Source organism: Adiantum capillus-veneris, chromosome 23 (genome assembly GCF_014529385.1).
Source record: "Adiantum capillus-veneris isolate H3 chromosome 23, ASM1452938v2, whole genome shotgun sequence".
Taxonomy (NCBI): domain Eukaryota; kingdom Viridiplantae; phylum Streptophyta; class Polypodiopsida; order Polypodiales; family Pteridaceae; genus Adiantum; species Adiantum capillus-veneris.
In genome coordinates, this window is record NC_140953.1 from 5569399 (window position 1) to 5594400 (window position 25002).

General features: G+C 45.1%; 1 protein-coding gene across 1 annotated transcript in view; it reads right to left on the minus strand.

Annotated features, from left to right (window-relative positions):
* The window catches only part of LOC147427365 (uncharacterized), an 84832-nt gene that overhangs the window by 43855 nt on the left and 15975 nt on the right, over nt 1-25002 (minus strand). The gene's annotated exons all lie outside the window — the stretch shown is intronic.

The window sequence follows — 25002 nt, forward strand, 5'->3', positions numbered from 1 at the left end:
GTGTTTGGAATATGAAAATAATATGTCAAACTTTCATTACAAGCTTCGACACTAAAATTGTAGGAATGAATATTGGATCTCAGAAGAGCGCTCTTAACCATTGTGAGCAAGTCTTCTAAAGTACATTCACAAACTCAAACCAGAAGTTTCAATCATAGTCCTGAACAGTTCCTCTTTTCACTCTGAAGACTACAAAATGTAACATGCCCCCAATTGACTGAGGACAGCAGAAGGTGCCAAGCCCTGAGCACAAAGGAGAAAGGAGACCAAAAAAAATACAAGATTGAAACAACAAAAAGGGGAAACTGGGAAGTGAAATGGTCATTTGAAGAATGTAGACTCGACCACTAAGAGGAAACGCTGTCATGTGCACATGGCTCTGTGTGCCACGTGGACATGCTTCATCGACCTCCACAGCCAATTTCCCACCTATCCCTAGATAGGAGTGTCTAGAATCCTAGGAGAATTAGTACTAGCAATTTTGTGGGCCTGTTCCCAAGACCTACATGTCCGGATGAGTCCAATAGATTAGGTTTTCCAGTTTTGGAACCCTCTTGCATAAATGGTTTGTACAAGCGTATCGGATTCCCGGGTGGGAAGATGTTCAACGGTTTCACCCAAAAACTTTGCCTGACAAGTTTATTAATAAATCATTTCAAATGATTTGTTTTTAATAACTATCTTCCAAGTTTGCCCTACCTAAATTTTAAAAAATTATAAGCAATACTTTGCCCTATAAAGGGAGCAGATCAGCCAGCGTTTTGGGTCATAATCAGCCAGCACCAAAGATCAGCCCTAGCGTTTTGCATCCGCAACACTTGGCGTTTTGGCCCTTCACCGTGGACAAGCGGCGGATCAGCAAATCAGCTCAGCATTTTCAGTCTTCAGCCATTTCCTTCACCAGGAATGCTGTGGATCCGCCAAGGCTAACCTACCTGCTGCAACCCCGGTCCTTTGGCAACTCATTGAGCCTCTCCTAGGCCATTTCCTAGCCGCATTAAGTACTCCCATTGATCTCCACCATTTGCTCCATCATCATCTGCGTTTTCATCCCTCAATCGTGGTGCTGCAGAACTGCGTTTTTGCAGCCAGCTTTCAATCCTTGATTTCTCTCACATCGAGCGCAAATCAGCCCTAGATATACCCCTTGGTGACCATTAGCAACGCTAATCCCGGGAAAAAAAATTCTCTCGTGTTTTTGGTTGTGTTTGCAACCCTTTGATGATACTCCTCCCACTCTTGGAATAGCAGGCCTGCCATTGCACGTGGGACCGTGCACCTTGAGCGTCGGAAAATAGCAACCAATTGTATACCGGGTGTTGCATGTGGGGTGCGCCGACGAGGGGGTAGATAGTCTCCCAAGATTGGCCTATGCAGTGCGACTGTCACGTGCACATCTAACCCTATGTGCATGTGGACAAGCTACTTCAGTTCCAGGGTTCAGGTCAACTTAGGAAGTGTTCTAGCACCTTTGTGAGCTTGTGCGTAGGCCAAATATGTCCAGGCACTTAGAGTAGTTGCATATCCTCTAGTTGCACACAGCATGATCATCAGCATGACAGTCAGTACCCATCATGAGCATTTTACAATGCACAGAACCCGTTTTTCCTATTTATCCATTTTTCACTTATTATTTAATAAGTGACTTTGTTGGGAAACTGGGTAGGGCAAATTTGCTAAGTGTCTATAAATAAAACCTAGCGATAGCACTTTCTGGCAGAAGAGGCAGCAGAAGGTCCAATGACTTGTAGTGCACCGGCAGGAGACTTAGTGTTTTCAGCCACAAGACAAGCCTGGCGTTTTTGGACTTCCCAGATCAGCCAGCATTTCCAGATCCCACCACTTGAAGCCTATAGATTGCAGATTGCCTAGTGTTTTGCAGTTTTCGACGACAGATCAGCCCCTAGCATCAGCGTTTTCAGTTTTCAGCACTTAGACACAGCACATGAGCCCCTAGCCTCACAGATCTCACCTATCTGCAGCAGATCCTCACCGTACCGTCAGATCAACCAACGTTTTCAGATTCAGCCCGTTGTCCGCAGATTTCAGCATCTGCTTTTCAGCGCATCGTCGTCGCTATCTTATGCACTTAGGCACAATACACACTCTACTTTATGTTAGTGGCTCACACAAGTGTATAGTTGTACACTTAGGGTTAGTAGCAGTTAGTGATGGGCTGTCGGCCACATGGCCATTAAACCTAACAGTGCGCAGGCCATGCATGTCCAGGCACTTAGAGTAGTTGCATATCCTCTGGTTGCACACAGCATGATCATCAGCATGACAATCAGTAACCATCATGAGCATTTTACATTGCACAGAACCCATTTTCCCTATTTATCCATTTTTCACTTATTATTAATAAGTGACTTTGTTGGGAGACTAGGTAGGGCAAATTTGCTAAGTGAATATAAAAGAAACCTGGTAATCACTCAGTAGAAGCAGAAGAAACCAAGAGAGCACAGGCAGACTCTGCAGCAGGCCCTCTGGCATTTCTCCTCAACAAGAAACTCAGCAAGCATTAGCGTTTTCTACAAGCATCTTCAGCCCTAGCGCCAGTCACTTCAGCAGCCAGCGTTTTCAAATCAGCCAACTAGCGTTTTATATAAGCCTGCATCAGCGTTTTCTAACAACCTGCAACAGCGTTTTCAACAGACTGTACCAGCCAGCCTCAGCGTTTTTCAGCAAGATATAGCAACGTTTTCAGCCTCTGAAGTCAGCGCTTTCAACCACAATCATCAGTGTCGTTGTTAGGTGCAACGGAATGTGAAACCGGCCTGTATGATCCAAAAAGGGCGGTAGACTTTACTTTAAACCTTGATTTAGCTTTCACCCATTATTAGTCGTCTATTTTACCTGTACTTTCAAGACACAACAAAGGGGGAGAGGGATACAGGTTGCTAGATTGCACCTGTATGAGTAGACGGACACCAGATTGGCCCCTAACTTAGGCGCCCCTTTCGGTATTTCTTTATTGTTCAAAAGAGGGAATAAACGCTGTGGTTCCCTACAAGCTGCCCCGCACAAACTCGGCTGAATTTCCTCTGTTCCAGCCCGATTTCGGCAGCATAACGGTACTAGAACCCTTCACGGTCAGTATTCCCACGCATTGACCGACTTTCCCGACGCATACGGGCACTTTGCAAAACCTGGCGAGAATCTGCAGCACGCTGAATTCTCTGTTTTCAGCCCTGAAAATGCGCCAGATCGCCTGTACAGCGGTCCCCTTGCGTCCCCGAACCTCCTGGGGGTATTAGGGTCCGTTTAGGGCCAAAACCCTAAACCTGCAAAAATACACAGCAGGCTGTAATTCGCTGTTTCGGGCTCCGTTTCGCGTGCCGGTCGCATCCCTAGCAAGTCCTCGAGCTCCCGCACCTGTAGGGCTACTTGCCCTTTGAATCGGACAAGATTTCTGGCGTGAAACCTCTCCGAATTCACCTGTACCTGCGGGGGGATTAGCCGCTAGCTAATCTAGTACCTGTGCAAGAGGCTCTTGCCTCGGCAATCGCGCATGAACCCACACAACTGTACATTGGTCAAATGAAGAGCCCACTAGAGGGGCATAACATACTGCCAAAGGGGAGAGAGAGGGCAGTGCGTAGCGTGCAGGGCATCACTCCTGGCACCGCACTGTGCATAAGAGGGAAAGCAAGCACTCCATAGCTCTTAACCTGTGACAAAAGCTGCAAATGAGCCTCTCCCAGCTTAAAATTCAGCGCCACTTCTTGTTGCATGAGGCAAGTGCACCAGAAGGTGCCACTTGGCACATTTATAAGCATTTTCCCGTTTCGGGGTTGCGGCCTAAAAATCTCCCAACCGGTTGCCCACTTGACTTCACGGCAGAGTAAGAAAATGTTCCCCTTGTCATTCCGGAGGTAATGACGTCAACACATTTTCAGGTCCCAAAATAGCAGTTCCCTTAATTTTAGGAGATGCTGCCATTGTATCTTTCTAGGTCATCCGACCCTCTTTGTACACTGCGACCACATCCAAAACTGAAATGTAGCCTCTGTAGCAAAGGATTCCACTTTGGCTAGTCAATGACCCCACTTGGCTAACCATAGTCCTTGTCCAACCTTAGTGCTCTCTTGCCCTCAGGCCTGGACTCCCTCTGGACAGTTCCACACTAGCTATGCAATGCTGGGCAGTTAGATTTCCCGAGGGGTGTTTCCAAAAAGTGAAAGTAAATAGATAATAAGAAAGAAATCAACAAAAAGGATAGATAGTAGTCACACGCTGGTGACATACCCCCCTCTTGAAATCTCAAACGTCCTCGTTTGCATCTATATCGTACATGCTTACTGTCAACACTGATGTATTCAACACCTGTCGACACATATACGACACATACATGCTCATTGTCAACCCTGGTGTATTCAACACCTCGTCGACTCATGTATTGCCTGCGTGTGAACCCTGTCCCAATGACATAGTGGTAGCTTCGCACTCTGCCATTGCTTTGAGTCACTAACTTTCCAATGACAAAATGGTAGCTGCACATTTTGCCACTGTCTTATAGTACACGTTGGATCCCGTAACACTTTCGAGCATACCCAAACCGACAGTTTAAGAATGCAGTTACACATGTACTCTTCAATAGAAGCAATCACTGTATTCTTGACAAAGTGACAAGAAATACTCACTTCTATAGCACTAATCAAACTTTTGGACATTCCATAAGAGCAATTGCCAAACTGACAATCTGTACAGCTCTAACATTCATGTAACAGGTATTTGATTTGAGCTCACTTGAAATACCATGTACATCATTTGTTTCAGAAGCCATTGTCACACTGACAATCCATGTAGCTTTGAAACGCAAGGGGTCAAGGTAGGTTGCAAATCGAAGGCTTCCAGGTAAAGTGATAACACAGTTGGTGACTCTGCAAGTTCACGTTCTTCCATCCACTTAGCATCCATTGGTGGATAGTTTCTGAACTTTACCAAGTAACGCCTAGCAACCTTGCCTTTCACTTTCCTTTCTTTGTGTGCCAAAATCTGTTCAGGGACCAAGATCTCGTCAAGTTCCTCGACTTCCGGCTGATCTTCAGCTGGCATATCTTCTGGCACATCACCCACATAGGGTCTGAGAAGACTCACGTGAAACGCATTGTGAATCTTCCAACTGTCAGGCAATTTCAGCCTATATGCAACATCACTGATTATGTCGCATACTTGAAAAGGCCCATAGTAACGCATGCTGAGCTTGGGAAACAGTCTTTTCTTGCCCTTCATCTTCTTTAACCTTGCCTTTTCAAAGCGTAAAAGCACCCAATCACCAAGTGAATATACCACTTCACGGCGGTGACGATCAGCTGCTTTCTTTTGCTTTGCCTGAGTCCTTTCTAAGGCCACTTTGACCTTCTTGTACATTTCATCCATGTCTTGAACATACTTATCTGCTTCAAATATCTTGTCCTTTGTATGCAGTATGGGAGGAACTTTCTTGCCACCTTCAACTATCTCGAAAGGTGCCTTGCCAGTTGATGAATGCACTGTATTATTGTGTGCATACTCCACCAATGGCAAATACTGCTCCCACTTTCCTTTATGCTCTGACACATAACACTTCAGCAGATCTAGGACAGTAGAATTTGCCTCTTCTGACTGCCCATCTGTTTGAGGATGAAATGACGAAGAGAATTTGAGCGTGGTGCCCATATTCTCAAACAAACCTCTCCAGAACAAACTTGTCATGCGTGGATCACGGTCGCTAACAATCGACTGTGGCATGCCATGATACTTGAAAATATTGCTCATAAACAAGCGTGCCATCTGATCTGGCTTTATCTTCTTCCTGACAGGAATAAAATGAGCCTGTTTGCTGAATCTGCAAATAATGGTCCAAATACCATCGTTTCCTGTCTGCGTTCTCGGAAGATCAAAGATAAAATCCATAGCAATACTTTCCCATGGTTTATCTGGAATAGGTAGTGGTTGCAATAACCCTGGTGCCTTTTGCCTGTCAAACTTGACCTTTTGGCATATTAGGCATTCTCGCACAAAGGCATCCACATCCCTTCTTAATGTAGGCCAATAGAAGAATGTCTCAACCGCTTTAACTGTAGCATCGATACCACGATGCCCTGCATACGGTGGGACATGACTCTCTTCCATAACTTTGCGTCGCAATGGCTTTGTGACACACAATCTGCCATGCATCATCATGAACCCGTCTTTAAGAAGATAGTGTTCATGACGTTGTCCATCCATTAGCTGCTCGAAGACCCTTGCAAAATCTTCATCATTTGCAAACTGTTCTCTCATATCATCAAGTTCATGATGATAAGGAATCGACACAGCTGAAATTTGTGGCTTCCTTGACAAGGCATCAGCCACAACGTTCTTCTTGCCTTCCACATGCACAATCTGAAAATGGAACATGGACAAAATATTTGCCCATCGCATATGCTTTTCAGATAACTTTGTTTGTGTCAAGAAGTATCGCAAGGTCTGATGATCCGTTTGGACAACGAAATCTGCACCTAGCAGGTAGTGTTTCCAACTTAAGAGCGCATGAATCACAGCCAGTAACTCTTTCTCATAGACCTGCATGGTCATCTCTGGCCCTTGCAAAATTCTGCTCTCATAGGCTACTACCCTGCCATCTTGCATTAGCACAGCACCAATGCTACTACCGCAGGCGTCGCACTGGACCACAAATGACTTCCTAAGATCTGGCAACACAATGACTGGATCTGAAGTCATCATTTCCTTTAAGAGATTAAAAGCTGAAATCTCTTTCTGTGTCCATCTGAAAGTGACTGCCTTCTTTTGAAGAGCATGTAAAGGTGAAGCAATCTCAGCGAAATTTCCGATAAACCTTCTGTAATAGGAGCATAGTCCCAAAAAGCTTCGGACATCATGCACCGTCTTCAAATTTGGCCATGACTTGATCGCTTCAACTTTTGCAGGATCCATTCTGACACCATCCTTTGAGACAATGTGTCCCAGAAAGTGAATCTCTTCCAGAAAAAACTCACTTTTCTTTGCATTGATGAGCAACCTATGACTGCGTAGCTCTTTGAACACAATGGCCAAGTGATGCCTATGCTCCTCTTCATTCTTTGAGTAGACTATCATGTCATCAAAGAACGTACCAACAAACTGCTGGTGTGGACGGAAAATTCTGTCCATCATCCTATTGAACGTAGCAGGAGCATTTGTGAGACCAAAGGGCATCACTAAAAATTCGTAAAGGCCAAACGTCGTTCTAAAAGCAGTCTTGTGCACATCCTCTGATCTAATGCGGATCTGATGATACCCACTCTTTAGATCTATCCTGCTAAACATAGCTGCTCCTTCTAATTTGTCCATAATATCATCAATTCTAGGTATAGGGAACCTATTCTTGATGGTATTCTTGTTCAGTGCACGGTAGTCGATGCACATACACCATGAGCCATCCTTTTTCTGCACCAACAACACTGGAGAACAGAATGGAGATGAACTGGGCTGAATCAGCCCCTTTTCTAACAACTCCTGTACTTGGCCCATTATCTCTTTCTGCTGAGCCGCACTAACCCTGTACGGAGGCTTATTTGGTGGGCTACAGCCTGGCACCAAATCTATCGCATGGTCCTCGGGTCTCTCTGGCGGTAATTGAGACGGTAATGAATCGGAAAAACAGTCACTATACTGTTGTAAAAACATTGACCTTTCTTTATCTAGCACAGATAAATTTGATTCATCACAATCTGACACTTCACGTGCAAAAACCAAGTACGCAGAAAGATGCTTTTTCATTACAGAAGTAATAGCAGAAGCTGATACAGTAGGAATAGACTCCCCTTTAAGCTTTACATCCAGAATGTGAGTCTTTCCCCTGCTCTGTACAGTGATCTTTTTGTTGTAGGCATCCATGATTCCCTGTACACGAAACAACCAAGGAATACCTAACAACACATCACATCCGTCCAGTGCCATGATGTAAAATTCTTCAGCATCTACATAGGACTGGATATGTAGACGCAACTTTCCAATGATGGGTGTCACAGCCTCTGTATGGCCAGGACATGCCAAACCTGCCTCTGCTGTATACCCCATCTCTTCAGGTCTGATTCCCAACTTTGAAGCCAATTCTGGGGAAATAAAGTTGGCTTTGGCACCTGGATCAAAGAAGATAAGCACTGTTTGATCCCTAACCTTTCCCCATGCTCTACAAAGCTCACTTGCATCTGAATTTGGCTTGTCGCCCACCATATCTGGCACTAGACCAGCCATGGGCTTCTTTCCTTTCCTGTCCTCCTTGTCTTCAGAATCAGCTGGCCTTTTCTTTGTAGGACAGTTGTAAGCAATGTGGCCAGGCTGCTCACATATAAAGCATTTGTTCTCTGTCCTCAGGACCTTCTTTTGCTCTTCTGACTTGCGAGGAAAACGTCTTTTCCATTTCTTTGCTGGTCCTTTTTCTGATTCAGCCGTAGCTTTGTCTGTCCCTGCATTGGCTGACTCCTGAGTCCCTTTAGGAGCCTCATTGGGAACATGCTTCTTGGCTGAATTTTTCTTGCCTGATCCTGCCTTGACGCCAGTGTTAAATTCACAATCTTCTCCCTTGAGCAAACCATTGCCAGTGTTTGCTACCTCGATGAGCTGCGTCAAAGTAGTGACTTTTGTCTTCGTGCAGTATTTTCTCAATCCTTTGGGTAGGCCACAACAGTATTTTTCAATCTGTTCTGTCAATGGCACAAACCTATAGGAAGTTACTGGAAGTAGAGCTTTCCAAAACTTCCGATTGTAATCATCCAGATTTCTGCAAGTGGCAGCATTAAGCTGGTGCCATTCTGTCATGACATCTGCTTCGAAATCATCAGATAACCATGCTGCTGCAAAAATCTGCTTGAAGTAAATCCATGTGGACGGAGCTTGCCCTTGAAGCAATAAAGTTGTCCACCATTGTCCCGCATTCCCTGTCAAGAAAGTGGCTGCCTTGCGGACCTTTGAAGCCTCTGTAAAGTTTCCCCCTGCATAGGCCTTGTCAAACTGCTGGAGGAATGAAAGAGCCTTCTTCCTGTCATCAAACCCTGTAAAGGTCGTGAATGACACTCCTTTGCCACCTTCTTTGTACGGAGTTGGCCTCTCCAGCGGCGTTAAATTGTCATATGGAAGTGACTGAAACATGGGAACACTATTAAGGTTCATCTGTGTTCCTTGGCCGCTATTAACTTGACTTGGAAATGCCATATTTGGCTGCTGATTTGTAATTCCAGCCATACCAAAATTTGCTTGTGGCATCCCAAATTGTCCCTGAGTGCTTTGAAACCCTGGTTGCATACCCATGACACTGTACATGGGGTTAGGCATCATCGTTTGAGAACCGCCAAACACTGTTCCTGGCGTGTAAAACTGATTTCCAGGTGCATGACCAGCCATGCTCTGGAATACCGATCCACCTCCAAAATAGCCAGGGTGTACTGAAGGTGGTGGGAAGACTTGTTGCATAGCCTGTAAGTTGCTTCCCTGCCCATTAGAACCAGCTATAGGCTGCTGAAAGGTGGCGGGCTGAACTGGTACAGCTTGAAAGACTGGCATCTCAACCACCTGTTCTTGCACCTTAGGCATACGTTGTGGAGACTGCATGTTCTCCGTCAAGTGTACAGGTGTTTCCATTGACTGTGCGGTATGAATCACCTGTGCTCGAGCCTTAACAGGCTTTTGAATATGATCCAGTGACCCAACTTGCTGAGACGGAACAGGAGGTTGCAGAAAGGCTAAAAACTTCGGATTCTGCATTACTTGTGTAAACATAGCCACAGCAGTAGCCAACTGGGTCCTGAATATATCATCATCAGTCTGTGGTGGTCTTGAGGACTCACCCACTTCATGTGTCTGTTGACCCTGTGAAGAGGAAACCTCTTCAGTCACATCATCTGGTCTGTCAGCCATAATTGCAATTCCCTGTGTCTGGTCTATGATCCCCTGTGTCTTCAAGTCCAAAACTGACCAAGGCTCACTTCTATGGGAAAAAGTGATATAATCCCGTAGATGGAACCATGAAACCGGCCTGTATGATCCAAAAAGGGCGGTAGACTTTACTTTAAACCTTGATTTAGCTTTCACCCATTATTAGTCGTCTATTTTACCTGTACTTTCAAGACACAACAAAGGGGGAGAGGGATACAGGTTGCTAGATTGCACCTGTATGAGTAGACGGACACCAGATTGGCCCCTAACTTAGGCGCCCCTTTCGGTATTTCTTTATTGTTCAAAAGAGGGAATAAACGCTGTGGTTCCCTACAAGCTGCCCCGCACAAACTCGGCTGAATTTCCTCTGTTCCAGCCCGATTTCGGCAGCATAACGGTACTAGAACCCTTCACGGTCAATATTCCCACGCATTGACCGACTTTCCCGACGCATACGGGCACTTTGCAAAACCTGGCGAGAATCTGCAGCACGCTGAATTCTCTGTTTTCAGCCCTGAAAATGCGCCAGATCGCCTGTACAGCGGTCCCCTTGCGTCCCCGAACCTCCTGGGGGTATTAGGGTCCGTTTAGGGCCAAAACCCTAAACCTGCAAAAATACACAGCAGGCTGTAATTCGCTGTTTCGGGCTCCGTTTCGCGTGCCGGTCGCATCCCTAGCAAGTCCTCGAGCTCCCGCACCTGTAGGGCTACTTGCCCTTTGAATCGGACGAGATTTCTGGCGTGAAACCTCTCCGAATTCACCTGTACCTGCGGGGGGATTAGCCGCTAGCTAATCTAGTACCTGTGCAAGAGGCTCTTGCCTCGGCAATCGCGCATGAACCCACACAACTGTACATTGGTCAAATGAAGAGCCCACTAGAGGGGCATAACATACTGCCAAAGGGGAGAGAGAGGGCAGTGCGTAGCGTGCAGGGCATCACTCCTGGCACCGCACTGTGCATAAGAGGGAAAGCAAGCACTCCATAGCTCTTAACCTGTGACAAAAGCTGCAAATGAGCCTCTCCCAGCTTAAAATTCAGCGCCACTTCTTGTTGCATGAGGCAAGTGCACCAGAAGGTGCCACTTGGCACATTTATAAGCATTTTCCCGTTTCGGGGTTGCGGCCTAAAAATCTCCCAACCGGTTGCCCAGTTGACTTCACGGCAGAGTAAGAAAATGTTCCCCTTGTCATTCCGGAGGTAATGACGTCAACACATTTTCAGGTCCCAAAATAGCAGTTCCCTAAATTTTAGGAGATGCTGCCATTGTATCTTTCTAGGTCATCCGACCCTCTTTGTACACTGCGACCACATCCAAAACTGAAATGTAGCCTCTGTAGCAAAGGATTCCACTTTGGCTAGTCAATGACCCCACTTGGCTAACCATAGTCCTTGTCCAACCTTAGTGCTCTCTTGCCCTCAGGCCTGGACTCCCTCTGGACAGTTCCACACTAGCTATGCAATGCAGGGCAGTTAGATTTCCCGAGGGGTGTTTCCAAAAAGTGAAAGTAAATAGATAATAAGAAAGAAATCAACAAAAAGGATAGATAGTAGTCACACGTTGGTGACAGAATGAATGTCTGCGCTTTGCTCAAGATGAGTGCTCCGAACTGTGCTCAAGGTTCCTTTTGTTCTTATGGAAGGTAGAGCCTTCCGTTCTTAATGAGAGAGTGCTATGATCACAAACAAAGTGAAGGGAAGCAGAAAGAAAGGCCTACGAAGAAGAAATGGCAGCCATAGATCGTGACTATGAAGAAGAAATGGCAGCCATAGAGCGTCAGTACGACTTGGAAGAAAAAGAAAGTCAAGCAAGATTTGATCTCGCGAGAACAAAGCAAGAATGCAAGAGATGTTGGGACTCTTTTCTCAAATGAAGGCACAGATGCAACAGAATTAGGAAAAGGAGACTCTCTCAGTCTCTTCTTCTCCCAAGCATGACACACAGTATTTGCATGATAATAAGCATGCTGATTTGAATGATAATGATGAGCGCAAGGCCGCCAAGGGGTGCGCCCGCGGAAAGGAGTAGAACTTGGGTGAAGAGAAGATCCTTCTCAAACACAGATTGCAAGCGAAAGAAAACCTCAAGAACATCAAGACCCTCAAAAACCTCAAGAACTTCAAGACCCTCAAGAACCCAAGAACCCAAAAACACAAAATCCTAGTGCATGGTCATCACCCGAAGCGGAATGGATACTTCGCATACAGGTGGTGAGCATGAGAGAGGCGATGAAGAGTTCTCCCCACCAAGAGATTTTTCCGACCCTCCCCCTTCGCCATCTACGCCACGAGTTGTACCAACTTCCATGGAGGAGATGGTCAAGTCAATGTTGGAGATGATGGCACAACAACAATAAACGAATCAAGTTGCGTTGGCACAACTAGCAAGAAAAGTAGAACAACAGGAAGCCAAGGACCGCGAGCGCGAAGAAAGAAACGAAAGAATTGCCGCACAACAAGAAGCAAATCGCCTTGCTTTAGAACGCGAGCGCGATGAACGAAACGAAAGAAAAGCCGAGCGTGAAGCTCAAAGAGTGGCCTTGGAGGTCGAGCCTGAGGCTCAAAGAGAACTACGCACTCAAGAATTGGTTCGACAAGTACTTGCCTCGAAGTCCGAACCAGCCAAAGATCGTGGGTGTTCCTCGAGTGGAGCAAGCCACGATGCGGATTCCAATAATCCAATCACAGAAAAGTTGATTTTCAGTAAGTATGATGGTAAGATGGATGCTACGATTATTCATTCTTGGTTGCATCAATTTAATGCTTATTTTGCGACAACTAAGAAGACAGGAAATAGCAAAGTTTTGACGGCAACTATGTACCTTGCCGATGATGCCATCAATTGGTACCACGCTTGGCAAGAGGCACAGTTAGCCGCACACCTAGAGGAAGCCGACGAATTCACGCCCCTTTCCTTCAATTGGGCTGATTTCTAAAACAAGCTCAAGGTGCGGTTTATGCCACCTCAGTACCTCGCACGATTGAAGGACCATTGGCACGCTCTCAAGCAAAATGGTATTCCGGTTATGTCTTTTTCTAATCATGTTTTGCAGCTAGGTACCCAATTACGCAAGTCGGATGATGAACGCAAAGAGGCATTCCTTTTTGGGTTAGACGACTATATCAAGATGGATGTAGAAGTCTTCGACCCAATCGATCTCAACAAAGCAGTAACGATTGCTCTCGCACAGGAGATGAAGCACAACAAGGGAAAGCCTAAGGAGAACAAGACTTCCATAAGTACCTCGCAGACTTCTCAGAACCCTCAGAACGGTAAGAACAGTAAGAATGGTAACTCTTCTAACCAATCTTACAACAGTCTCTCAGAAAAGAATTCTTTCAATGAATCTAAGGGTAAAGCTAACACAATTGCTAAACCTAAGCTTACTCCATATGAAAAGGTAGCACAAGGAATTGTAGGAGGATACATCATGTCAGAAGAGCAAAGCACTTATTCTAAGAAAGGTCGTTGTTTTCATTGTCACATTAAGGGTCACATAAAAAGAACGTCCTAAGCTTGAATCGAATGAATCTAAAGAATCCACAGAACCCACTTCCTCTGTCAATGCAATTAATGATAACACGTGTGCCCCAAGTTTCTCTTGACCCTCCCATTGATGAGTCTCTCACTAAATGTTATGGTCAGGTGTCGGGGCAGCGTTTTGTCATATTGTTTGACCCAAGTAGTATGCATGATGTGATCAGTCCCTCTCTTGTTGAGAGAGCCCGCCTAGAAGTTAGTCAAAAATCTCCTCTCGAGGTTTCTGGCTTTGTTCCCGGTATGGACTCTCTCATCACGCAAGAGTGTCTTGGTGTGTTGTTTGCAATTCAACAAGCTGCCTTCACTAGAAGATTTGTTGTCTCTCCTCTCTCAGGATGTGATATGATTTTTGGCATTCGATGGTTTCGTGATCTTAACCCTCTCATTGATTGGGAGGCTAACACTTTCACTCTCCATGCCAAAAGTGATTCTCCCATTGTCATTCGTGGAGAGAACATTGTTCATTCTCCCTCTCTCATTGCTAATATGCAGGACAAGACTGAAAGAATTCATGAGAAGGAGACTCTCTCAGTCTCTTCTTCTCCAAAGCATGATACACATGATTTGCATGATGATGATTTGAATGACAATGATAAGCATGATGATTTGGATGTTAATGATGAGCATGATGATTTGCATGATCAAGATGTGATTTCTCACAACCATGATGAGTTGCATGAAGAAGATGTGGTTGTTCACAAGGATGATGTGTTAGTGGATGCTTTTTCTAGCGAAGCTAACCTTGTTGTAGATTCGATCAATCACGAAGAACCAATCTTGGCTTTCGAGTAGAGGTACAAAGAACCCCACCAGGAAGATTCGATCATTCAAGAAGAAGCGATCTTGGCTCTCGAGCCTAGGTCCAAAGCACCCTCACAGGAAGTATTATGTGTTCGCATGATTGATACGCACGCATTGTACGAGTGTTTCATTTGTGATCGTTTCCTGTATTTTCATCAGCGTCTTTATGTGATCCCTTTTACTAGGCATGACATATTGTACGTTGAGCACGTTTCACTCATGAATAAGCACGAATGTATGCGGATTGTTCATGAAAAGCTGAAAAGTATGCATTCAAGGAAGTCAAATTCCATGTCTCTTCCTTGGCACGACACAGTTGTAGAAAGAGCACATGAAAGTATGAGCACCAAGCATGGGCATTTCCGTTGTGAATTGCCACAGTTGATTGCTTTAGATCAGAAGAGAACGATTCGATCTCATTGTTTGCATGTGTTTGATGAACGGTTTGGCACTCCGTCTCTTTGTTCATCTACATTGCATGCACAGTCTTTCGAGAAGACAAGATTTTTTCCACTCACTTTACATGGAATAGGTATGTTCATGTTTTTGTGTTGGAAGTGGTTTCAGGAATTTTCAGCCATGGAGATTCTTGAAGAAGAAAGAAGCATGACTCTCGACGAAGTTGAAGCATTGAAGGAGACACAGAAGACTTTGTGTCGCTTTCGGCGCGGCCCAAAGAAGCAAGCGTTGCAGACCTTTATGAAGTTCAAGTACCGCATGACCCACACATCAGAGTGGGCCGGCGAAGAGTCCCTTCCAGGATTCCGGATGCTATTGGCGATCTCCCTCGACGGCATACAGTTCGGTACCAATACCTCACTTTGAAAAGGAGGGAATGTCACGTAACACATCCAACCCTATGTGTCCGTGGACAAGCTACAGCACGACAAGGGTTCAGTCAATCCAGTCAGTCTAGATTAGAAGTGATCTGGCACTTTTGTGAGTCTATTCGTAGACCGTGCATGCCCAGTCACTTAGTGTAGATGCATATCCTCTGGTTGCACACAGCATGATCATAAGCATTCCCATCAGAATCCTTTAGGGGAATTTTCCAATGCATTTAACTTATTTTACCTATTTTTGACATTTTTCACTTATTATTTTTAAGTGACTTTTGTTGGAAAGTAGGTAGGGCAAATTGAGTAAGTTTGTATATAAGCAAACTAGAGCTAGCTCTATTTGGCAGAAGAGGCAACAAGAGCCAAGCTCAGCAGACAACTTCTCAACAAGACCTTGGGAGTTTCCCCCACCAAGCAAGAAGAAGCAGCATCCCCTAGCGTTTCCTTCATCCACAACAAGCTAGCGTTTTTGCATCAGCAGATCCTCGCCGCAAGCAAGCCAAGCCTAGCGTTTTGTATCAGCATCATCGCCACAAAGACCCAACAACCTAGCGTTTTGGAGTCCCCATATCCTAGCGTTTTCTGAAGTTGCAAGCCTAGTGTTTTTGACATTCCTAGCGCTTGCAGATTCCAGCCTTTGCAAGTTCAGCCCCTGGCGATTTTCAGCAATAGAAAGACCAGCAAGATTCAGTCCTCAGAAGTAGCAGATTCAGCCCGGAAAGACCAAAAAATTCAGCTGTCACGTGACACATCTCAACCCTATGTGTCCGTGGACAAGTGTCCGTGGACAAGCTACACCACAACAGGGTTCAGTCAGTTTAGATTAGCAGTGATCTGGCACTTTTGTGAGTCTATTCGTAGACCGTGCATGCCCAGTCACTTAGCATAGATGCATATCCTCCGGTTGCACACGACATGATCATCGAAATTCCCATCAAAATCCATTCGCATCAGTTAGGGGAATTTTCTTGTGCATTTAGCCTATTTTCCTATTTATTGGGATTTTCACTTATTATTTTTAAGTGACTTTCCTACAAAAGTAGGTAGGGCAATTTTGCTAAGTTAATATATAAGCAAACCAAAGTTCACACTTTCTGGCAGAAGAGGCAACAGGAGCTTCCCGCTCAACAGGCAACTTCTCAGCAGTACCCCCCCCCCGCAGTAGACCCTCGCCATCCTCCCACTTCCCTTGGCGTTTTTCATCTTCAGTAGCTATCGCCATCATCCCCCAGTGCTTGGCGTTTTCCCCAGTTACCAACAGCAGCAGCAGGATCTAGTAACGCTAGATAACCCTTGCAAAAGCTCAACAATTTCAGCCCAAGGCCCAGCGTTTTTGGTTCTCTGACCCAGATCTCCGTGGCGTTTTTGGCAAGAGATAAGATCAGCCAGCGTTTTTGTTTTCAGCCCTGAAATGCATCAAACCACAGCATTTTCAGCCTTAGATACAGTAGCAGATCCCCCCCCCAATTGGTTGCAGATGCTCCCCGATTTTCAGCCATAAAAACGCAGCCAAAACAGTCATTTTCAGCCACCGAAACAGTCCCAGAAGTCGCCGTCGTCATCACCATCGTCGTCATCGGCATAGTCCCATTCACATTGTACACCTTGTGCAATCAAGTTAGACCACTCTCGCCGACGAGAGTGGGGCCTTCGGAGGAGGGTTTTACAAACCTCTCGGGTGTCGTATCTCTTCTCTCTCCTTCTCTCAGTCTCATTCACTTGCACGCACAATATCCACTGACTTTGTTCGTCACCACATCACTCTACAAGACGGAAAGCTCTCTCTTTCCCTAAGAACTAAAAGGAACCTTGAGCAATAAAGATCACTAATCTTGAGAAAACACAACATTCATTCCGCTGCACCTAACATCAGCCCTTAAGAACCTCATTTTTCAGCCCTAAACCTGCAGATTTTCAGCGTCAAAGACCCACAGAAACAGTCCCAAATCAGCGTTTTTGGACTAGCCGCAGATTTCAGCCCATAGTGTTTTTGGACAGCAGATAAAAGATTGCAGATTTCAGCCCTTAGGTCGGTCTCGTCATCATCGCCGACATAGCCTAGACTTGCATCAGTCATATGCATTCCCATTGTACCAAATTGTGCACTCATAAGTAGACCACTCTCGCCGACGAGAGTGGGGCCTTCGGAGAAGGGTTTTACGTCTCTAGTGTCGTATCTCTCCTCTCTCTCTATCTCTCAGTCTCATACACTTGAACGCACAGTGTCCATTCACTTTGTTTGTGATCATAGCACTCTCTCATTAAGAACGGAAGGCTCTACCTTCCATAAGAACAAAAGGAACCTTGAGCACAGTTCGGAGCACTCATCTTCAGCAAAGCGCAAACATTCATTCCGCTGCACCTAACACTCTTGCTTCCCAAGGGCCAAGCAACTATCTCATTCATGATGGTTTGTTGTATTTTCGTCAACGTCTATGTGTGTTGCCCTCAAGGTTGCATCCGTACGTACGTATGTACGGATCCGTACAGTACGGTACAACCGTACGGTACGGTTCCGTTACGTAAGGATAGATAGTGTACGGTTTTTTTTCACAAATTTATTTATTTTTTTGTTTTTTTAGGGACATCTTGCCATTGGGCAATGGACTAAAGTTTATTGTATTATATAGTGTATTCCCATTTTTCTGTCTTTTTGATGGTAGAGTCTAGAATGGTCACTATAGTATGATGTATCCATCTTTGTATGAGGATTGATAATAAGTCCTCAATCTTGACTCTTGATGTTTTATGTATTTTGATTCGGGTATCATGGTATGTTGAAGTTTTAAGTTTTAACTTTTCGCAATCGTGACTCATGTTTAGTGCTATTGAAATTTGACTAAGTGATGTATTCTAAGAGTTAAGTATGGATAACATTTGAAGCAGTATCTAATGGACATTGAAGCAGTATCTAATGGATGTTTGAAGCAATATCTATGTATAGACTCTATGTAGTTTCTAGTATGTATAGGCTGAAAAAGGCTGAAGTCACTATTCTTTTTGTTGTTACAAATGTTACGTATTGGTCACGTACCTGAAAGGCCGATCCGTACAGAAGTACGTACCTTACATACCGATTACGTACCGTACACTCCGTACCTTTCCACCTTGGTTGCCCTCTCTCAAGCCAACCATATTGCAGGTGGTGGGCACAGGGGAATGAACACCACTTTGGAAAAAATAGAAAGATTCTTTTGTTGGCCTAAAATGCAAAAAGATGTGTTTCGTTATGTCACACAGTGCACTATATGTCAAAAGGTAAAAGCTCCTCGGGATAAACAGCAAGGCCTCTTGCTTCCGCTGCCTATTCTCGATGGACCTTTTCAAGATATTTCCATGGATTTTATGACTAACCTTCCACCTAGTTTGCATTCAAGGACCACTCAATGTTTGACAATTGTTGATCGTTTCAGCAAGTTTTGCATGTTAATTCCCTGTAAGGCCACAGTCACAGCACAAGGCGTAGCACGGTTGTTCATAAAGCATTGGTACCCCCTCTGTGGTTTGCCAAAATCGATTGTTTCAGATAGGGATATTAAGTTCACGTCTAATTTTTGGCACGCACTCTTTGAAAATTTTGGCACTAAGTTGAATTTTTCATCCGCTTTTCATCCACAATCAAATGGTCAGACAGAGATTTACAATCAGTTGTCTTTTGATGTTTTAAAGTCATATGTGCATGATCAACAGTCTCATTGGGAGCTCTATCTACAATTGGTTCGGGCTATTTTGAATGACTCTTTTTCCTCTGCCATTGGTCGAACTCCGTATGAGGCAGCTTTTGGCCATCCGTTCCAGTCACTTTTGACTTGCTCGGTCAGTCAAATGCCTAATGCCAATGCTGAAAGTCAGTCATTAGATGAGATTTCTGAGAGTGTGAAGCTTCGTCTAAGCAAGGCTCAAGAATCTTATTCACGGCAGGCTAATAAGCATCGTCAGGATGTTTCGATCAAGGAAGGGGATTGGGTGTATTTAAGAATCATGAAGCAACGTCTTAAGCAAGTTGGACAGAAGTGTCCAAAGTTGTCTTTTCGAATGTATGGTCCATTTACTGTCATTAAAAAGATAAATGAGGTTTCAATGAAATTGCAATTGCCTAACTCATGGTCAATGCACAATGTTTTCCATGTTTCTTGGTTGAAAGTGTTTCAGGGAACACCTCCAAAGGACATTTCCGACGAAGAAGAGCCGGAGATCATCGATAAAGCAGAAGTCATGGAGCCGGAGCAAGTGTTGTTGCATCGGTTTCGGCATGGTTCAAAGAAGCAAGTGAGACAATACTTTTTGAAGTTCAAGGATCGCGGAACCCACAAAGCAGTGTGGGTCGACGAAGAGTTTTTCAAAGATTACCCAGAGTTGTTGGCAGACTACAATTAAGCCATGCAGCTCGGTATCAATACCTCACTTTAAAAAAGAGGGGATGTCACGTGCACATCTAACCCTATGTGCATGTGGACAAGCTACTTCAGGACAAGGGTTCGGTTAGCCTAGCTTAGGAAGTGTTCTGGCACTTTTGTGAGTATGTTCGCAGACCGTGCATGCCCAGGCACTTAAGAGTAGATGTATATCCTCTGGTTGCACACAACATGATCATCAGCATTATCCATCAGGAGCATTTTCCAGTGCATTAAACCTATTTTCCCTATTTTAGCCATTTTTCACTTATTATTTTTAAGTGACTTTTGTTGGGAACTGGGTAGTGCAAATGAGCCAAGGCAATATAAAAGAAAACCTAGCGCTACTAAAGTCTCGCAGAAGAGGAAGAAGTGCCATAAAAACAGGGGACGGGGGGACGCGCCCATTTGTGCGGGGACAAGACGGGGGACGCCAGGACGAAGATGGGGACGCATTTCTGAGACGGGGGGACGTCTCTCACAGGGGACGAGGAGTGGGACGGGTCCCGGGACGCATGTCCCCGGTGACACCGACGGATGGGACACGGGCAGGGGGCGGGTTGCAGCCAACGGGGGCGCCTATTTTGGGGGGGCTTTCAAAATTCAAACGCCCACTTTTGGGTGCCCTTTCAAAATTCAAATTTCAAACCCCCATTTTGGGGGGAGCTCTTTCTACTTAAGAGCACCCAACTTCCAAGCCGCAAGGCTCATAGCCTCATAGTATCATACCCAAGCCTCAAGGCTCAAGGCCACTTCCTTGAAGTTCCCATTGCCCAAGCACCACACCAATGGTGTACTATGTCACGCACGCCACACGCCCTTTGTTATATTTTGATATTATGTAATATGAAATGCAAAACCCACTTTTTTTTTGCAATCTTGTGCTCTTAGTGTTCACTATTATCTCAGTATTAAATTTGCAAAGAACTAGTGTTTTTTAAAGCGCGTCCCCTGTCGCATCCCCCGTCCCTTGTTTTGCCATGTCCCCGTCCCCGGGACCCGCCACGTCCCCGAGACCCGTCCCCATGTGACTATGAGAAGTGCACAGGCAAGTAACTTGCAGCAGGCATCTCTTCTCTATCTCAAGCAAGAACCCTAAAGGCCTAGCGTTTTTCTAACAGTAAAAGCCAGTGTTTTCAGCAGCCCTTGACCAGCGTTTTTCAAGGCAGCACTTCAACGTATCCAAGGACAGCAAATCAGCGTTTTGAAACCTACAAGATCAGCGTTTTGCACCTACAGCATCCAGCGTTTTTGAACCAGCAAATCCAGCGTTTTTAAACCAGCAAAGGCAGAGTTTTTGAACCAGCAAAGGCAACGTTTTAGCAACAACAGAACTCAACGTTTCCAGCAGAGTTTCAGTAGATAGATCCAGCGATTGCAGCAGATAAAGAACAGCCTTAAAGGAGCATTTTCAGCCATACGTAGTCTCCAACCTAGACACACATTGCATCATAGCCTCACAACTTGCATCAGTATCTTGTACCAGATTTGTGAAATCGTAAGTAGACCGCTCTCGCCATAGAGAGTGGGACCTCCGGAGGAGGATTTTGACAACATTCTGGTGTCGTATTCTTCTCTCTCTATCTCTAGTCTCAGGACCTTCATTCACAGTGTTCACCACTTTGTTTGTGTCCATTGCACTCTCTCACTAAAGGAACGGAAGGCTCTCCCTTCCATAAGTAAAAGGAACCCTTGAGCACAGTTTGGAGCACTCATCTTGAGCAAAGTTCAACATTCACTTCCGCTGCACCTTACATCCGTGACAGTGGTATCAGAGCTTCAGGCATGTGCTTTTCTGAAAGCACACTGTCACAAAGTGATGACGTGGCGGACAGCTTAAACCCTAATTTCTGCCAAAAACCCTAATTTCCGGAAATCGCGGAGACGGACTATTAAAAAAAAAAATTATTTTTATTTTTATTTTTTTTGGAAAATGATGAGCGACGCGAATTTTGCTTTTGCTTTTTTTTTATAAAAAAAAGAGAAAAGACTCTCTAAGAGAGAGAGAGAGAGAACTGATGCTTTTGATTTTAAAAGCTTTTGGGGCTCTGCTTTTGGGCATCCCTTGTAACCTTTAAATTAGTGGTGAGGGCCTCACTTCTCAGAGCATCTGGACGCAGAGTCTGAGAGTGAAACCCTAACCGCACTTTTGTACTTTGATGATTGATTAATATAAAAAGAAATACCGAAAGGGGCGCCAGTCTTTGGGGCCAATATCTCTAGGCACGGAACTCCGCCGGGCCAGTGCAAATCTATTGTGATCTGTGAATTGTTTTGAAGTGGTTATTTGGTGCTGTCGCGGTTGATTCTTGACTTGGAGTGTCCAAGTCTGTTACAGTGGTATCAGAGCCCGGCCGATTTCTCTTCTACGGGAAATCCGATCCCCGATTTTTTTTTCCGCGGCACCTATGGCTTCAGGCAATGATCAGTCGACTCCCTCTGCATCTGGAGATGCGGGCTGGGATCACAACGAAGATTCAGGCAGAGAGTATGGCCCGCCTTGGCCTACTTAGGCGGAGCGGCGAGAGATAGAGCATCGCCAGTTGATCGGCGATGCAACAAAGATGATGCTCAATTTTGCCAAGGACCCGAAGAGGGCAAAATATATGAACCAGACCTCTTTGGAAGAGGTACAGAGGGAGTGGCAAAGAAACACGACACCACTCCCGAAACCTGCTCTCAAGAAACCTTCTGCCTCCAAGAAATATACGGAGAAGGAACTAGAGAATGTGGTTGATGCACGGATTGCTCAGCTTTTTGACACGCAAAAGAAAGCCAAAAAGCACGGCAAAAAGCAGAAGAAAGGCATTGACTTCCCGGGATATTTAGGTCGTCAGTCGACATTCGACAAAGCAAAGAAACTGAAGAAGCGCGTCAAGTTTGAAGGCCTACCCAGTTCTTCTTCTTCTTCTGACAGTTCTTCTAGCTCCTCGAATTCGAGCAAAGAAGACAGAAAAGGTAAAAAGCGAAGCAAGAAGCAACGCTTTGGAAAGGGCAAGAGAAAGGCAAAGAAGGCTAAATCTCGCCCAGAGACTGACAGTTCTACTGAGGACTCGTCTACAGACAGCTCAGATTCCGATGACGGAAAGTTTTATGCGAACAAGAAGAATTTTTACAAAGCCAACCAGTATGACTTTCTTGAAGATAAAAGCAAGAAAGTCCGAGAGTTTAAGGAAGGTGGCCACTCGATCAAGTTTGATACTTTTCAAGATACTCAGATGCTTCGAAGGCTTTGTCTTTTATACAGCAGTTTGACATCGCTTTCGCGGGAGGACGCTATTCAGAGCACTCCAAGATTCGGAGAGCTGCCTCTTACTCTAAGGGGAATGCTCGTACTTGGTGGTCCACGCTTCTATTAAGCAAGACTGTGCCAGTTACATGGCTGAAATTCAAGAGGCTTTTTATTTCTTCTTGGTTGACTCAAGAGTTTGAGCGAGATATACGAGCTACTTGGAACCATCTCCGGATGACCAAGAGCGATACAGTGAATTCTTATTGTGAAAGATTCTAGAGCTCTTTTCTACCCGCCTCTTCATTCAAGAAGATCTCGTTCAGAGAACAGATTGAGCGGTTTACCTTGGGTCTCCCTACAGAGATCCGAGATCACTGCTTGGAACAGAAGTCAGCTTCTATTCAGGAGTTGATGAGTCATGCGAAGCGGGGCTTTGCCATTCACTCTGGCAGTTTGACCTACCCCACAGATAAGGCCATGACACAACGAGCCGAACAGACTTCTGGGAATGAAAGTAGAAAGAAAAAGAGCAAGCCAGAGAAAAAAGGATGCACAACCCAAGCTTACTCCTGTGGAGAGAGCTCGCTTCATCAGAGAGGGGAAGTGCTTTGGATGCGGGGAACATGGACATATCTCTGAAGTGCCCTAAAAAAGGCACAGAAAGAACAGAATGATAAAGACGACGACAGGCCTAAGAGTTTGAGAGCAGCTGAGGAATGTGGCAAAAAAGGCAGATAGAAAAGTAGAACTGGTACCACATGGCGTGGGACTTGCACCGAATCAAATGAATGAAAGTACAAACTTTGCCGTTTTTTTTGGGGCAAAGTGAAGGATCAAGAAGCTCTTTTGAAGGAGCCAAGGCCAACTTCTTTTCACTTGGAATTGGCGGCTCGATTTGGAACTACGCCCGACAGACTGACGCCACAGGCGGAGGTAGTTCGACTTGCACCCGGATGGGATGTTGCCATTACACCAAGCATTGGCAAACTTCGTTTGCAATGACAGGGGTGTTCAGGGCACGCGAGTGACGTTCTACTCGGGATCCCTTGGTACCACAAGAACTACGCCGTGGTTGACTACCGGGCCGAGAAAGCGACTTTGATAAATGAAGGGCTTAGAGATTGTACTTGATGAACTTCAGTTTTCTTACTCATTCTTTTGGGAGAACTGAACGATGGATAAAAGTTGAATATGTTTTGACCTGAAGAACAGAACGCCAAGATTTTTTTCTCCACACTCATGCCGATTGCTTTTGAGAGGGCCTGAAGATCATACCATTGATCTGATATCTGGAAGCACGCCACCGAATCGGCCACCTTATCGTGTGAGCCGAGTTCAGAATGAAAAGATTATGAACTCAGTGAAAGACCTCTTGGAAAAGGGTCTTGTCCAGCCTAGTACTTCACCGTATTGCTCTCCAGTGTTGTTGGTTTTGAAGAAAGACGGATCTTGGAGAATGTGCATCGATTATAGCACTCTCAACGAAATCACCATCAAGAACAGATTTCCGATTCCTAGGATCGGTGATATACTCGACAGGTTACAGGGATCCTCGTGCTTTAGCAGGATTGACTTGAAGAGTGGATATCATCAGATCAGGATAGCGCCAGGAGATGTCTACAAGACAACTTTTCGGACGACTTTTGGGTTATTTGAGTTTTTGGTGATGCCTTTTGGCTTAACCAATGCTCTTGCGACATTTAACTGGATGATGGATAGGAATTTTCGAGAGTACAGGCTATTTGTTGGCACTTTCTTTGACGCATCATTGTTTTCTCCAAGAATGAGGCAGAACACAGAGATCATCTGCTCCAAGTCTTTCAGGCATTACGAGATCACACATTAGTGATTAATGCTAAGAAAAGTGAATTTTTCCTACCAGAGATACATTTTTTGGGACACATTGTGTCAGCAGCAGGAGTGCAAATGAACCTGGCCAAGATAGAGACTATCCGTGATTGGCCGGATTTGAGGAATGTCTATGAAGTTAGAAGCTTCTTGGGACTGTGTTCGTACTACCGGCGGTTCATACGAAAGTTTGCAGAGGTTGCTTCCCTTTGCATACCTTGACACAGAAAGGAGTACCTTTTTCGTGGGGACCCACAGAGGTGACTGCCTTTCAGACATTGAAAGAGAAATTCACTACAAGACCAGATTTGACTTTGCCGGACTTGCAGAAGTCATTTGAAGTATTTTGTGATGCTTGTGGTCGTAGTCTGGGTACGGTCTTGATGCAAGAAGGCCATGTCATAGCTTACAAGAGTCGTTTGTTCTCTAGGCCGGAGATGACAGCACAG